At 46.2% G+C, this 17,712-nt stretch overlaps 1 long non-coding RNA gene across 1 annotated transcript in view; it reads right to left on the minus strand.

Annotated features, from left to right (window-relative positions):
* Positions 1-7,840: 7,840 nt before the first annotated feature.
* LOC140213535 (uncharacterized) overlaps positions 7,841-17,712 on the minus strand; it is a 33,480-nt gene continuing 23,608 nt past the window's right edge. The window contains exons 2-4 of the long non-coding RNA XR_011890395.1: positions 16,659-16,728; positions 11,272-11,331; positions 7,841-8,092 (exon numbers count right to left, since the gene is read on the minus strand). This is a non-coding gene — a long non-coding RNA (uncharacterized lncRNA). The remainder of the gene's footprint in view (positions 8,093-11,271; positions 11,332-16,658; positions 16,729-17,712) is intronic.

A 17,712-nucleotide genomic window follows, 5' to 3' on the forward strand; every position in this document is an offset into this window, starting at 1 on the left:
GTAGTGACATCTCGTGACAATTTGTCCAACCACAACGTGTCATAAGCGTTCTTGTATTAAGTGGGTGTGCTCGTCGCAAAAAAAAAATATTTCTCTCGCCTGTAACGTCAAGCAGTGACAAGATAGCTATGAAAATATAATGAGCAGTGAAGTTTATAGACTGTTTCGAGTGGTCTTAGTGAACATTCGCGAAGGCGAGCGAGCAGTCACCTATTGAGAAGCAAAAGTGCGAGTCGTGTTCTTTCTGTGAAAGTTGCGCCTACCGGTGAAGTGGAAAAACCCGGCTTTGCTTCCTCATCTTAAACCTATCCGGACTTTACCACTAGCGTCTACTTAAACTACTCTTTAACTTATGCTGAATTCATTAGACTTGACTCAAATTTGTTTTTGGGCTACCCCATTAATAGGCCTTCCGCTATCCTTAAAAAAAACGAGGTGACGTCAGTCCCACTCAGTAAACAAGAGAAGAAGCCGAACACTAGATGATTAACGAAGATGATGTGGTCAATCATAGTCATTACATGTAGAAGGAGAAATCTTAACCCAGGGTCACCTCCGCGAATGGGAAGGCGGCGTGCCAATACATGATAAAGCCGTGCACGCCAGATGTATCCTGTACACATGTGCTGAGCGGATGTTAGCTATTCAATCCGGTGTCGCGCAATCTTCCACCGGATTAGAAAAAATCCGCGTGTTGACAAAATTGCACAAACAGGCCTGGAGTACGGCCCGAAACCGGTGAACAGAACCGGTAACGCACTCCCTTACCAGAGCAGGATTGGCCGCCCTGGTGCAGTACTTGGCCACAACCTCCTATATAATACCACAATCAAAACCCGGCCCTAAGTCCGCAGCAGCTGCGAAGCAACTGACCACGGCGGCGGTCAAACCTGTGACGTAGCGGAGGGTGCTAAGAATCTCTGGGTATGGACAGGCCGCCATTGGAAGCTGAACCTGGAAACGTTTAACGCTAGAACGTTATCTAGAGAGGCAAGTCTAGCAGTGCTATTGGAGTAATTAGCGGGCAGTAAATGGGCTATAATAGGGCTCAGTGAGGTTAGGAGGACAAAAGAAGCATATACAGTGCTTAAAAGCGGGCACGTCCTGTGTTACCGTGGCTTAGCGGAGAGATGCCAAGTAGTAGTCGGATTTCTGATAATTAAGGATATAACTGGTAACATGCAGGAATTCTATAGCATTAACGAGAGGGTGGCAGGACTTAATAATTTGTGAAACTTGTGAAACAGGACTTGTGAAACTTAATAAGAGGTACTAATTGAAGATCGTACAGGTCTACGCCCCTACATTCAATCATGATGACCAGGAAGTCGAAAGCTTCTATGAAGACGTGGAATCGCCGAAGGGTAAAGTCAACACAAAATACACTCTACTGGTGGGCGACATCAATGCCAGGGTGGGAAAGAAGCAGGCTGGAGACAAGTCAGTGGGGGAATATGGCATAGGTTTTAGGAATAGCATGGGAGAGTTATTAGTAGAGTTTGCAGAACAGAATAATATGCAGGTAATGAATACCTTCTTCCGCAAGCGGGATAGCCAAAAGTGGACGTGGAGAAGCCCGAATGGCGAGACTATAAATGAAACAGACTCCATACTCTGCGCTAATTGCCATGGCATCATACAAGATGTGGACATGCTCGAAAAGGTGCGCTGGAGTGACCATATGATGGTAAGATCTCGAATTAGCCTATACTTGAGGAGGGAATGGAAGAAACTGGTACATAAGAAGCCGATGAATCAGTTAGTGATAAGAGGGAAATAGAGGAATTCCAGATCAAGCTACAGAACACGTATTCGGCTTTAGCTCAGGAAGAGGACCTTAGTGTTGAAGCAATGAACGACAATCTTATGGGCATCATTAAGGATTGTGCAATAGAAGTCGGTGATAACTTCGTTAGTCAGGATACCAGTAAGCTATCGCAGGAGACAAAAGATCTCATTAAGAAACGCCAATGTATGAAAGCCTCTAACGCTACAGCTACAATTGAACTGGCAACACTTTCCAAGTTAATCAACAAGCGTAAGACAGCGGACATAAGGAAGTATAATCTGGATAGAATTGAACATGCTCTCAGGACCGGAGGCCAATCGCCCTAACCACTGCGCCAGCGTCGCAACAGGCGACAGCGATGAATATCTTCGGCGATGTGCAGGAGGTTGGGCTCTGCCTGGCGCCTGATTCAATAAATGCTGTATGATAGGAGTGGCGCCATTGTCGGCTTTCGGAGTCTTCATCATCCGAAGTTGGATCCCTTGCGTCTACGTCCTCGGGCCACACAGCAAAGCGTGGCAGGGGGGCCAGTTCACTGCAGACTATCGCAAGGCAGCGATACTACTACGATCACAAGGCCATGCTACTATCGGTCAACTTAGACCGGCAGACGCCGTCACCAGAGCCCATGGCCAACGACAACGACGAAGGTGACGAAGATGCAATACGCTTTGGGCACCCGTCGGAGGACGATGACCGCTACGACATACCCCCAGAGTATGATGTGGAGCTCACCAACGAACTCGATGAAGAAACGTAATGTCAACACCATGGCGCTACTCACAAAAGTACTGTCATCGCTTGGCAATGCGGTGTCGCCATGCTGGAAAGCGGTGTCATCGAGAAAGAACACTCAACGCAGTGTGCTTGAAACAATACTTTATTGAGAACTCCACAAATGAAACTCACCTGACAGATAGCAATATTGCCGGTTACGCATCTTGCGTTGTTGCAACTTCATAAGCAGCAACATTGCAACCTGAAACATAACGCAGCTGTACTGAACTCAGTAACATTTCGCCGCAACATTAAACTCCGTGACATAACTCAGCCACACACTCGGCGAAAAGTAACGCCCTCACATTTCCATATCCTAAGAATTACTTAGGTACCCGAGTAGTTTTTCGTCTTTAATCTACTCAATAATTTTTTCACCACTGTGCTGTTAGGTTCGCTTTATTTCTTGATTTACAATCCGTCGTGAGGGGTCCTGCTTACGGTTTTTTTTTTACTTTGCGACCAGTCACTGTATAAAGCTGTTCCAAAACCAATTTACTTATAAAAAAAACCGAAGTGACAGATTGATTGAATTGATAACGCGTCACTACTCGTGTCTTCATTAAAAGTCATAATTGCCCATTTCTCTGTTCTTAACTTCGTTGTACATATGTCGCTGCGTTGCCACAGATATACGCAAGTTTATGTAAATATGTTGAATTGTGTGCTAGTAGTACTATGTGGCCTGCTTACATCAGTTCAGGGACTTTCTCTTACACCTTCTGGCCATTAGGAATGTAAGATAAATCGAAACCTAATTAACTTAAGCTATTTACAGTCGTCTTTCTGTGCCATGAACATAAAGCGAGAACAAAAATGGAGACACAAGACTCCTTTGTTTCAGCCCTCGGTGAATTTACCCAACTTCATTGCATTTACAGCCTTCCCATACGAATTCTACTATAGGTTGTCCCTATATATCTCCCTGAACAGCTACACTAAATCACCGTCTATGTTCTCGTACTTGAGAATATGCGATAGAAATTCCCTGTCGAAGTTGTGCTAGGCTTACTTAAAATCTAGAAACTCTATCCATGAAGGTCTATTTTGAGTTATTAAAATCTCTAAGTACATGCATAAGTACAAATGTATTATACTTTATGGCTCTGCCTGGCCTGAGACCACCCTGTACGTCTCCCAGTATGTCGCACTCCTCCACCATCAACTTCAACAGCTCCAATTCATTGACTTGCATTGCCCTTCTATATATCCCCTACGTTAATGTAACTGTCCTGTGCGAGCTCGTCTTATCCTTATCACCTTTGCCCTTATAGACAAAGCTAATCTTGCTTTAGCGCCACCCAAACGGTATTTATATCTTGCATGTTGATAGCAATTATATCAACCTTCCAGGTCCATTTCTGCAGTCGCCGTCCGTCGTGATGTTTCCTATAAAGTCTAGGGGTGATAACATCGTCACCGCTCGCAGTATATGCTGTATGTACAAGGGCGAACCGACGATGACAGTTCAATCTCGCGGAGGCAAGTGAGGAAAGCGGTGAGGAAGCACGCCGTCCTCCACTGCCTGCAAGGCACGGAGGGGGGGGGGGGGGGGTTTCTCAAGGTAAATATACCTAGTAGCGAAGCTTCCATAGGAGCCCATACGTTCAAAACATGGTGGTTCATCGGCAGTTCATGGGGCTTAGCGCCATCTGTATGTGGTGAGAACACTTCCGGCGGAAGAAAAAATAATGTGACGCCATATTCGTTAAAAGAAAAAGTGACGTCATGTTGCTTTCGAAGGCCCGAAATTTATTTTGTTGGCCTGCCCTTGGAGTTATATATTCAAATGCCCCGCCATTCGACTTGATGGGCGTTTCGAGCTTTCAGCGCGGAAAGCCATGCAGAAAAGGCCAGCCGTAGGGCTGTCGAAATCGCACCCCTGCACAGAACATACTTTCTTTGGAGGCCGACGAAAGCTTTAGGTGTAGAGTAGTGGTGATCCTATCGTCGGATGCTAAGCCCGTCGGCCAGCGCAGTCGCAGGAAAGCAAACACACAATTATCTGGCGGTCGTAACTCCCTACTTTTGACTAAACAGGTTAAGAAGCGATGAAGCTACCCGCGTCACCAAATTCAAACTTCGCCAACCAAAAAAAGCACAACATGTGACGGGGGCGTATTTCAACAGGTGAAGTTTACGAGCGCGCCTTTCTGCACATTTCAAGAGCTGCATTGCTCCGAAAAGAGATGCATTTATTAATGATAGTAAAATCAATAAATTTGTATTTTCTTAACTCGTCACGAATATACAAGATTGACCAGGAATTTTATTTTCGTTGAATGAATCTAACCGTGTCTCGCTTGAATAAAAAAACGCTGTTTTCTTTACCAATGCTTGTTCCCTCCAAACATAGTCGCGCTTCAGTCGCTGCTCCCATAACTCCCCTTGCTGATGTCGGTGACAATTCGTACTGAACCGCTTTTCGCCCGAACCTTCGCGACCTGTTTGGATCGACCTTGGGGTTCTACTCTAGCGGCGGCCGCGTATGGCGTGGCCCAGCTCGGCCGCGCAAGCGCTGTCTTGAAAGCCATCTGCGATGGGCACAGAGTACGGCGAGTGTGCATATCTTCGTGTGCGCTGTGATCTCGCCGCTTAGTGCCCGTTGAAGCGAGAGAATTCGCTGCCGCGCTTTCTGTGTGCGCGGTCATCGAGTGCGATGTTTTCATATTGCCTTGTGCGCACGTGACACTTGGTTCTACATTTAGTTAGTAGGCAAATGTTTACAAGTTTGTACGACTGATAAAAACTGCATGCTATCCTTACTTCGTACAGTTGTCTACTAACTTGTGATTGCAATCGATGCTACGCCTTTTGGGTGAAACTGCGGGTCGTTTTTAATCACTTGCTTTATAAAATTAGTCAGAACTGCGTTCCCTTTAGAACCCAGCTGTTTGATTAGCTGTATTGCAATTGTATCGGGTCCCGCTGCCCTATTATTACAAACATATTCTTCGGCTTTTTATTTAAGTAAACACTTCGAACGATAACTTTTGATCCTGTTATTGGATGTGCTTGAATCTGGACAACGCTCTTTCTTGCCGCAAATATTCATAATAACATCTGTGATATACGTAAGCGGGTCATCTCCTGCGGGGAAGTTACCGTCTTCCCACCTTATGGCCGTTTCTGAGCTTTAGGTGTAAACACGCAGTGCTTTTACAGCGTTTCAGAATTCTTTTGTGGCACTTATTACCCTTTTATTTATTACCCTTTGTTTTGTTTTTCAGAAATAGCAGAAACGCACCGTACCGCACCTTGAACTTAAGTTCACCCAGCGCTTCTTTGCCTTCTCACGTCACGTTTTCCCTATTCACTGGTTTCTCGGCTGCGTCGGTTCTACCCATCCTCTGCCTCCTCTACCCTCCTCTCTTTCATTCTGTCTTGCTTTCCCCTGGACTTGCATGTTGGCAGAAAGGTAAATGCTTGCGAGCACGATATTTACAGCTGTCAAGAGGCTAAATTGGCGACGACCCGGAAGCTCCAGAGGGCATTGTGCACATTCGACGCGGTGGGGTGGAAACGAGTATCTCGCGTCTCTTCTCTGCCACGCTCCTTCCATGCATGTACACGCGCTGAACGACCCCCCGACGCGGTGTGCCGGACAGCAGCAGCAGCAGCAGTGGGGAAAGTCGAAGGAGAAGGCAAAGAAAGCTTCGCTTTAAAGTGGCTCATTGAAGACCAGCACAGATCGAGTGGCACACACCCAGTACTCGAAGTTTGCGTCAAAGAGCTTCATTGAACAACAGTTCCAGTCCCGCATATACTACATTTACCCATGTCTACGTGAAAGAGGTTCGTTGAATAACGGCACATTCGATTTGTACGCATTGGCACACACTAACTGAACCAAGTTGGTCCGATGGTTGGTTTCGAAACTTCTTCCCTCATGCACAGCTATCCCAAGCGCTAGCCATTAAACCATGGACTACCCAATCACCCACAGAGGCGGGAAAATGTTTATGTACAAGAAGTCGGAGCGCCGTGAAAACACCTGAAGTACCCTAAAAACACTAACGCTATAATGCGAGGCATGTGAAAGTGAAAATAGGCGCGCTGCGAGGTGCGGGATCTCTGCACCCGGTGTAATAGCCTAGATTCCCAGACAAAATCCCGGAGAGATTCAAGGGCTAGGCAATGGTCTTCTCGGTTGTCCACTCGTCGCAACCACATTCTCGCAGCTAAGCACCTCTTCTTGGCTGGTGATGCACAGAGTCGCATATCATATTTTTGGTGGTGGGTCCTACACCGGTTGCTTGCAGCCGACGCAGGTGTGGCGTCAGCTGGGGTCGCCAAGTCCATCGTCATCCGCGTAAACATCTTGTTGGGCTGCGTGGGGCCGAAGCTACGTGTAACTGCGCCACATCTCAAACATGGCTGAATTAAGGGCAAGCCCTGACTTCTGCAGGAAAATAATTCGGCACTTGCCCATAAAGCATGTAAAGCGTCCCCTGTAGATATGCATGTGCAGTTATGAAGTTAGTGCTCCACGCCTACTACGAGCGATTCCACGCCTCCGGGGGCGAAGAGTGCGCGAAAGTGTGGCTGGCTTCGCTTAATTTGTACCGCCTATGTGACGATATCGCCCACGCTCAATGAAACCGTATCTTTCGACGCCGACTCCCAAATTTATCAAAATTAATTGTTTTGATTCATATTTGCGTTTTTCGATTGCCCAATAAATTCAAAAATTCTCCGGCTGCGTTTCGCGTAAGAAAAATCAATCGGCGACTAGACCTATTTTCCAAGAAAGGTCGAATTTGAATACAACGAAATCTCGATATAACGAAGCAAATTGCCGATGTCACCTACTTCGTTATATCGAGGTTTAACTGTATTTACTTCCTATCTAAACAATTTCAGCACCAGGAAAGGTTATGTAAACCTTCCTTGGTTCACCTATAATGCAGTGTTTCTTCGTTGCACTAGGCAGTATGACGCGCTGTCAAAATCCATGGCGTCAAGAAAAAGTGGCGCGGAAAGTTCGAGACGACATCGCCACTTGTCGTTTGTTTCTTTCATTTTTTGCGACCTACCATGTTTCCGCTCACATTGAACGCGTGCTTCGCGGGATACCATAAAAACTTATTTATTCATAAAGCTTAATTTGTTTTTCTTGCTTGTCGCTTTAACTGTGCCATGGGATAACTGGATCGAATGTAAAGCCTAATTTTCTAGACTTGTTACTAACTACTGGAAAATGACCCATAACTGCTAATCAGCATTCCGCGGTGGTACACGGAAGGTTGTCGCTCAAGACCGTACAGCAGGCATGCTGAAGCACGACCCTACCGCTGTCGGTAAAATATATTTGTATGTCATGCAACACACAAAGTAGTTGTTGTTATTGTAATGGCAGCACCGCGCACAGCAAGCACAAGTTATGGCTTTATTTGCGTTTTTTGTTGAGTGCCGCTCTCTAATGAAGGCATGCGCAGTTTATACCCGCGCAATGTCCTGATTTGTGGCCGCTCTTCTTGCACAACTGGTCATAACGGTTCACGATTGGGCAGCCGGCACTTCGACCTGCGAAATGTAGATGATGACGTTATGCCAAATCCTTCGCGTCCACACTTTAGAAAACCACAAGGAGCCACCGCTGGCCAGGTGGAGCTCATTTATTCGAGCAGTAGCAAACAGGTTTGGAGTGAGGGGTATTTATGTTCTGGCAAGTTTCCGCATACCGCAAGTTTAAACAACGCGAAAAGACGACGACAAAAGCTACAAGTACACATAGGAATAGCGTTGGTGAAGTTAGCAAGCGTTCCTTCACCGCATCTTGTTGCGCTGTCTCAACTTGCAGTATGAGGTTTGGACTACGTGCACTTCACTGTCGCAGCACCAGCACCGTGGCTTTGGTGGCCATGGTCCAAACAAGAGACTTTCCTGCAAGCGTTACTTCAGGGAACACTGACATTGCGATCGCTAAGCTTCCATGAGAACGATGCTTAGGGCATGCATGTATAACATACATCTTGTGACTTCTAACGTGTCTGCGAAGTCACCTACAACGTTTTTGTTTTTCCAAGTTTTCCACCACTCATGGTTTTCAAAACACAACAAAGCGATTGCTCTCGGCGCGCGTGCGCAATGATTGAAAATTGTTTTGTTTATGGAGTAGCCTATTGTTGAATATGGTTAGGTTGCTAATTCACAAATGCGTTTAAAGCCAGGAGGACGAGGTTTAGGGAAATTCATGTGCTGCGCATCATTCTTATGCTGGTGGAACCACCATTCTTGCAGCTCCCATAGAAAAACAAAAAGAGTCATTCGGATTTACGTCCCACAACCATTATCTGATTATGAGGCGCGCCACAGTGGGGGCTTTGATGCACGATCGTTTTTGCATCCCGACTCCATTAGAAGGCGGCCCCCGCGGCACAAAGCGAACCCGCGACCGCGCGCTCAGCAACGCAACGACATAGCCGAACGGGTATGACGGTGGATAGCTCCCTAAAACATTAGCGCCACAATTTCCCCTAGTGATTTTTGTAGTAACCTCTATGCTGCGAACAAGCAACGCTCGCTTTATATGACAGGTGCGCCAATTCACCCCCGAGTCAGCTCACTCGCGGTCACTTGGACCGGGAGCCATTCGGCAGTCTGAGTCACTACCAGTGAATTCAAGTCCATGAATCGAAATTCAGTGAGTTCAAATTGCCCCTGGGTAGCATAAGGCCCCATTTCCTTTTAAATACGCGAGAGCACGGAGCAAGCATGTCCACGAGCCTCTGCATCTTCAAGCACTGTCCACAGGTTTCGGTTACGCCTCAGTGAGGACATGTGACTGAAGGGCTTGTGTCAAGTAAATAAACCTTTAGATATACGAGATGCCAGGTCATATATTGAATTCAGCTGGCACTTCGATGCGTAAAAAAGGTTCCCTACACCAATAAAGAAACTGTATTGAATGAATGCATGATTATTGAAGAAGGCTACAGCTTGCCGTCATGCCACGCGCCCGCCAGGAACTTGCCAGAATCAACTTGTCTGAACCAAGTACACATTTGCTTCCTTTCACCATCAACTCCATACAAGAGTATCGTCGCAGACCTAAAAACGAAACTGTTTCGTCAACAGAACTTTTTGTAAACCTCGATGCAACCTTCGTAAAATCTTAACACGAGCCCAAATTTGTAAATATTACTGAAACTCTAGGAAAGATGGCTTCCCTGCTGTCATCATGAAGGAACTAGAAAGGAGCCACTGTATATGAATGACTATGTGGCTGCTGAATCCCCCACGCTAGTGACACAGCGTCCGCCATTGCAATAATAGTTCAGTGTGCTCTCAGTGGCTCAACTTAGGTCCCCATAGCACGGTACTACGAGCACTGGGACTTATATACATCTGCCCGGAGTTCCGCAAAACGGCAGAACACACAGACACTTCTTAGTGGTAAAGAGAATTTGCAAATTAGATCACTGACTACAATTTGTATATGCCACATAGCACGGTAAATTATTCATCTTACAACTTTTTGTGCGCAAACAAGCAGGGACGAAGAATAGGGGCAACACAAGGACGAGCGCTTGCCCCTATTCTTCGTCCCTGTTTGTTTGCGCACAAAACGTTTTACGATGAATCTGTTCCAACTAGGCCGACTCGCAGTTATGGTAAATTATTTATTTAGAAGCCTAACTGTTGACTACCATTTATTGTTGACTGGTCAATTACAAGTTATTTCTGCCTCTACGTGTAATCGTGCTGAATAACTACAATTGTGCTATCTGGTACAGGCGATCTTTAAATTTTCTGTTCAGTCTATTAGAAAAGAAACGGTCTATCTATACGGGCATGCTAACACTCTCTAATGAGAGGGTTACCTCGCCATGGTAGCCTAGTGGCTGTGGCAATGCGCTACTGAGCTCATGGTGGCAGGACCAATTCCGGCAGCGCCGGTCGTATTTCGATGGGGCAGAAATCCGAAAACCCTCGGCACCTAGATTTAGGTGCATGTTAAAAAAAATTCATCCACGATTACGATACTCTCTAAAGGGCAATTTGAGCGCAGCTCTATACGTGTTTTCGTTTCGCGAAATAGTGAGCCAAAGAATTCTGATAGAGACATGTAGCAGTGTAGGCAATCGTCGAAAATTTGACCTGTAAGCCGAACGCGTCGGCATTATAGGTCACTCCTGGAATGTTCCAGTGCAATCGCTGGTGCCGCTTGGCTTCCAGAAAGTACTACACAATTCTCGTCGTGCATATAATCAAGTTACAAGACAATCTCAAACCATGACAACCGAAACAAGCACGATCGAGTCCAAACCAAGCCGACCAACCAAGCGCGAGCGAGATCTGACGCGAGCAGACTATAGTACGAAACTAGCGGTCCTGCTGAGACCAGATAGGAGTACGCATCGAGGGGTCGGGCGGGTCCGCATAAAATTACACGAAACAAGTTTCCCGCGCCCACGTCACTGAACGGGCCGTTCTCATTGGTGTCCGCAGTCAGCGGCTCGCGTTTATCATCTGCCGCTGCCCGTTCGCTCTTACATTTTTCACTGTTGTGCTCGTTTGCACGGTTACGCCGCCGCCGACGACGTTCACCGCAGGAGCGGGTCTTTAAGAGCTGCCTCCTAAAAACCGCAGGTGGTCAAAATATTCCGGAGTCCCCACTATACGGCGCGCGCCATATTCATATCATGGCTAGGCTGCATAAAACAACATAATTCATACTGTAATAATATACATGTACTTACGGACTCGCGGATGCGGCAGGTGTGTTTCATCCGCTGTTGTGCAACAGAAGGCCAGAAAAGCTGCATGCAGGCAAAACACAATGTACATGCGCATGACATAAACCATCTCTATAACGAACTCATCCGTACGGAAAATTCGCTTTGTTGTAAGCGGTATTTCGTGATATATGGAAGTGCTGTTATTTACTCATAGTAGCGCGGGTCGTACATTCAAATGATATGAGAGTTTGTAACAAGATATAGAAACAAAGCCGCATTTTGCAGTGGCGAATGACCCGTGGCGAAATCATGACGTGGCACAACAATAGCTGCCTCGTCTCTTGGTCATCATCACGCGATAATAGAGGTTGTAACAAGAAGCTGCTACTACCTAGCAAAGACACGAATAAGGAAAAACTACAAGACTTGTACACACACAACTGGGCATGAAACTGAAACTACACGTAAACTCTAAAGGAGACAATAATCGAGACAAAAAATCACATTACTAAAAAAATTGGGCATAAGTTGATCTCACATTTCTTCAGCAAGGAAGCAGTACTTCGTTGTCACCATCTTTTTGTTGTTCTATATCGGCGTTATCCCATCGCCGTCTTCATGGCCTGGTAAATTATACGCGGTGACATATTTACGTTACTTATAATATATTTATTATTTAATGCATCTGCCTATATTTATTGTATGCGGGTGTTCCTCGTTCTTCAGTGTTGTCCTTCTTTTGTTTTATCACTTTTTTCTTTCGCTTTTCTCCATTTCTAGGTCGCGGAACAGTTCGGATGGACTCCTGGACACATTCTTCTAATATTCATTAGGAACCCTATTCTCATTTAGAAACTCTATTTTTTCCTTCGTAGAACAGTACCGAATTTAGTCGCCCTGATGCCCAGTGCATGAGGGTGTATTAGTACAGTTGCCCGTTCCTATGCTACAGTAAGATCACCTACTACGTGATGCCTGCGGTAAAAGAAAATTCCCCATACGCCTATGACCATAAGCAGCATTGGCTAACACCGCTAGGCCTAATCTTCTACACAGTCACCCAGGAAAATGGACGGTAGTGCGGCTGCCGCGGCAGCTGAACTAACCAAACACCGGACGCGTAAAGACGCGGCTTTGGCTCCTAAGAGCGGCAACTATATGTGGCTTCCAGTCGTCTCCTTTTTATTTCTCTTTTTTTTAATAAACGTAGCACTTGATTTCCTTTATGCTTTATCTGGCTTTGTCGTCCGTCTTGGCTCGCGTACAGTTGTAAATTACTAGAGAAAAAATCCACAGAGCACTTCTTGTGATTTGTGAATGCGAACGCATTAATGTCCAACGCCACTGAGTGGTCCTTCGAGTTATCAACTCCTCGCGGGAAAGCGAGCGCATTGAGACGCTTGTCGAAATTCGATTTGACTTGAACAAGGCGCAGTTAGAACGTGGGCGACAGCTTGCTCTGAACAAAAGGCTGAACCGGAAAGTGGGAATACGCTAGTTTCCGAGAGCGAGGGTGAGGTGACGTCACGGCGATACCCTCTCCCCTCACGCAATAGCATCCAAGGAGCTTTACTCTTGCACCCGCTGCTCTGTCTAGGCCCGAGCCAGTGTCACGTGACGTGGCGTCGCAGCCAACGGGAAGCTAGGTGCCGTTTCACTGCTCACAACGCCGACGGCTTTCTTCGCTAAATGGCTAAATTTACCCTTTCGTATGAAATAAATATCCAGCTACTCGGGTCCCTTTAATCTTCTCCACTTACCTACAGGTGAGGCAGTTACGATCACCGCCATATTTTATTATTTTCATTTCATTTTATTGAATTTATTTCGTTTGGTTTATGTCACCACACCAAAACGCGGGCCAAAACGCGGGCCACAGCTAGCGCTGAAAGGGAACGTGGGAATCGCGCGAGTTTCCTAGAGCGAGGGTGAGGTGACGTCACGGCGATACCCTCTCGCCTCACGCAATAGCGTGCAAGCAGGCTTTACTTTTGCACCCGCATGCTCCGTCGAGGCCCGATCCAGCGTCACGAGCACGCGGAAGCGCTCTCGTCACGTGGCGTCGCAGCCAATGGGAAGTTAGGAGCCGTTTCACTGCTGACGAAGCCGGCGGCTTTCTTCGCTAAATGGCTCATTTAACGCTTTCGTATGAAATAAATATCCAGCCCCTCGGGTCCCTTTAATCTTCTCCACTTACCTACAGGCGAGACCGTTACGATCGCCCCCGAATTTTATTATTTTCATTTCATTTTATTGGATTTATTTCGTTTGGTTTATGTCACCACACCCCTACACGATGAAATGCACCCTAGCGGTGAGAATAATAGGAGAAAAAAAACTGCATTTTATCAGCTTGGCGAGCCGCGTCAACTCCAGCTGTCAAAAGCAGCCAAAAAACAGACGGTACAAAATAATTTCTAAATTATGCATAACAGAGCGTACAATAACAAATATTACGGAGCACTAAATATAAAAGAAACATTAAAAACACATTCTTTACTGTGGTGTTCTCTGGGATAATGGTTGCAAGCTGTAAAAATTAGGTAGGATCACTCGTAATTTCTTGCGTCGAGAAAAATACAACAGTTGTAGACCACGATTAGTACGTGGCTGAGAAATGATCTAATGTTCTCTATGCTTTCCTATGTGAGAAGTGAGATGATAAGGTTCGCTTAAGTGCGAATTTTCGTTATCTTTTGTCAATAAGACCAGCCAATCACGTGAGACAGTCTCTTGATAAGCCACGATAGTCAAGGCACATGTCGTAGTATTTATTCTCAATTCCAGATTATCGAAGAACAGGGTGCACGAAAAGCGCCATGTATCCTCACCGGGCACGTCACTACGTGAACACTATTCAATCACGAACTATGACACTGCTCCTAAGGAGGAGGAGGAGGAGGAATAAACTTTATTTGTGCACAGCAGATTTGAGACCTAGGCCTCTACCTAAATGACGGCCTCGAGCCCTTGGGCCCTGGCGGCATCTTCGGCCTGCTGGATTGCCTTGAGTTGGTCTTCCGGTGCACAGCTGAGCAACGCGGTCTCCCACTGCTCTCTGGTCTTAATTATTTTATTCTGTATGGGTGTACGAGGACAAGCCCAAACAATATGTTGTAGGTCCGCCCTTTCTTCACAGAATCTACATCTATCCGTGTAAAGGTCCGGGTAGTAGCGGTGGTAGGCCACCGGGTTCGGATAAGTATCTGTTTGTAAGAGGCGCCATGCCGTCGCTTGCCGTCTATTTAACGAGGAGTGTGCCGGGGGGAAATGGGCCCTTCCCAATTTATAGTGTTTGGTGATCTCGTTAAAGCTGGTCATCCGGTCTCTCTCCGTTCCCAGTATTTGTTGCGTGTCACCTGCTCGGCCTGTCAGTTCTCGAGCCAGGTTGTGCGCTATTTCGTTCCCGGGAAGGGAGGAGTGTGCGGGTGCCCAAATAATGTGGATGTCGCGATCTTCACGAAAGTTGTTTAAAATTCTCAGTGCTTCCGGCGAGATTCTTCCCTTTGCATAGTTCTTGACGGCTGTCTTGCAGTCGCTTACTACGATGTTAGCTTCCGTGGAGGCTATTGCCAGTGCTAAGGCAGCTTCCTCCGCCACCTCTGCCTTCCATGTTTTTACCGTCCCACTAACTCTGCAGTCACCCTCTAGACTCGTAGCAACTATGGACATACTATGTCCATTTGCGTACTCCGCCGCGTCCACATAGACCACGTCCCTGGCACTACGGAATCTTTTGTGGAGAGCTCTCGCTCGTGCGTTTCTTCGATCTTGGTGAAACTCCGGGTGCATGTTTCTGGGGAGTGGGGGTATTGATAGATGTTCCCTTATTTTCCTTGGGATGTCTCTCCGCACTCCGTGCTGTGCTTCGTAGGTTATTCCGATGTCATCTAAGATGTGTCTCCCCGTCAAACTCTGTGTAAGCCTTTCATACTGCGCTACTCTCTGGGCCTCAATAAGTTCGTCTAATGTGTTGTGCACACCGAGCGCCAAGAATTTCTCGTTTGACGTATTTGCCGGAAGTCCCAAGGCTTGCTTATACGCCCTTCTAATAATGCAGTCTATCTTGGTTTTCTCCGCAGCGCCTCCAAATTTATACAATTTTCTGGAAACTCCGCGCAAACATAAGAAAGGAAAGAAATGTATGTTGCATATAAAATGTTTACACCTACTAGCTGATACATTATATCACGAAATAACTTAGATGTCTCTTACATGTAGATAGATGCGCTGCTCTTAAGCATGAAACGCTTTTATCTCCCGTTGTCGGCGACCTTCAAGTGACCTTGAGCCACAAGCCAGAGCCTTTTACGGGCATCGTTGCGAGAGCAAAACGAGATCATCGGGGCAACCAGACAAAACTTAAGAAAACGCCGTCTCTGGCCCCCAACCATTTGTCCAGGTCCGCCTTATTACGCTAGTTACTGTCGAAACAAGTTACAAAAATATTGCTTCCGAGTTCTTCCTAATGTTTGTTACAACATTTCACAAGCTGTTACTTCTAGTGTGCCGTAGTTTTATTTGTCATATCGAATAAAGACGTTCAATATGCGGATACACGGCACGATAGACTTCACTGTCATCTTTTAGCGCTGAGACAGAGTTGCCTGTGCTCTTTCGAACACCAGCGGTCCGTGAGTTTCCCGGCACGGGTTTTGCGTCAGCTCGAGAGATGGCGCCACGCTGCGTCGGGCCTCCTTCGAGCGCATTCCTGCTTCTAGCTGGGTAGCGCGCTCTGTCTCCCTGGCGTTTTTCGTTGCATGTCGTGCTGTCTTCAGCCGTTTTTCTTCTTCCAGCTGGGCACTGTTCATGTGGACCAGTGCAGAATAGGACGTGGTGCGGTGTGCTGCGGTGTAGAGTGGTGCGATGCGGTGTGGTAGGTGTGCCTTTGCGAACATGCCCTACACCCATTTTAAGATTGTGGCTAGTATGATCTCCAACGAGACTATTTCACCGGTTTCCATTTCATGCTTAAATCTACTCTAGATTACAGAAGAGCGAGTAATATTTCCGGACATGATAGCCTTCGGAAGCCAAAAAGAACGCTAGCAATAATACAGAGCAACCATGTGGAAATGTTATTCAAACCTGGTTGCGAGCCTAATAAACTGCAAATCTACGTACTCAATACGCTTATGATATTGTATTAGGTTGTCAAAAAATTACGTTTGCATTCAACGCTATGTATAAGGTTTTTTTATGTGGTCTTCACTAGTCAAAATATTGAAAATGAAGATTGCTTTTCCACATCGAGACACTGCTAATAAAAGGCTCGACAAGCTCACACCGACGCAGAAGGGAAACGAGCGAATTAAGCGCAAAATCACGCAATCCTCGCTTAGTCCATCACATGTGAGCAGGCAACACTCAGCCCACTTGAGTGAAATAATAATGTTCGTCTCACTCACCGACCACGAGTCCAAGAAGGAAGTGCTACGGAGAAGAAGCGCATGTTGGTATTGCGTTGAACTTGCTGATCTGCGAGCGAAATAAGATTCCATTCACAATGACTCACATGCCGACACGCCACCCGCAATTCACCCCGCTCATGCCGGTGTACCTCCCAATTTACCCTCGTAATGGCGTTTCGATGCGCGAGGAGGGCTGCATCGACAGGCTATAAGCGTGTTTGTTTAGCGCAAATCAGCGCTAACATCGGTCTTACATTGATTACGCTACTGACACACTCACGCGAATAAAATTGGTATTCTCTCTACTCAAGTTAACCTCGAACATCAGAAAGCCGGCTAAAGCAAATTGTTCTCTATCCAAAACGCCTAAAAATTGTTTATCAACGCTCATGTAACATAACTCCGTTCATATATCGAAATGGACACAACATACATGGAATTCTCGAGGAACACGCTGTAGAGGAAGTGGGCTCACCAGTTAGTCTTCACAACCTCGCGCATCGATAGCGCCATTGTTAGTGATACTGAATTTAGGGAACAGGCAAAAATTGCTGACCCCAACACGTAGTTTTGTGATCTACAAACGGAAAACTGACATATGCCAGACAGATAGACTGACAGACCAACAGACATAGATAGATAGATAGATAGATAGATAGATAGATAGATAGATAGATAGATAGATAGATAGATAGATAGATAGATAGATAGATAGATAGATAGATAGATAGATAGATAGATACTTAGATTTTTCTCTACCTTTCATTCTTTGGTAGAGTGACAGATAAATCATTCTAGCTCAGGCAGACCACCCTTGCCCTTCCTCTAATTAATTCGCTTCTCCTGTTCTGTAGGCTTTACAAGGACTGAATTACGCAAACATTCGTTCGCGGGTGACATGAACAAAAAGAACGACTGTCTGCCGATTTCAAGACGTTTGTCGATGTGTGGGCTTCTCAGAGAACTAAGGCAGATAAAGTCAACAAAGACAATACAAAGGCAGCGCTGAAGCATCGTCACCACAAGGTGGCGGTTAACAATCTGATCCATG

This window comes from Dermacentor andersoni, chromosome 10 (genome assembly GCF_023375885.2).
Source record: "Dermacentor andersoni chromosome 10, qqDerAnde1_hic_scaffold, whole genome shotgun sequence".
In the NCBI taxonomy this organism is placed as follows: Eukaryota; Metazoa; Arthropoda; class Arachnida; order Ixodida; family Ixodidae; genus Dermacentor; species Dermacentor andersoni.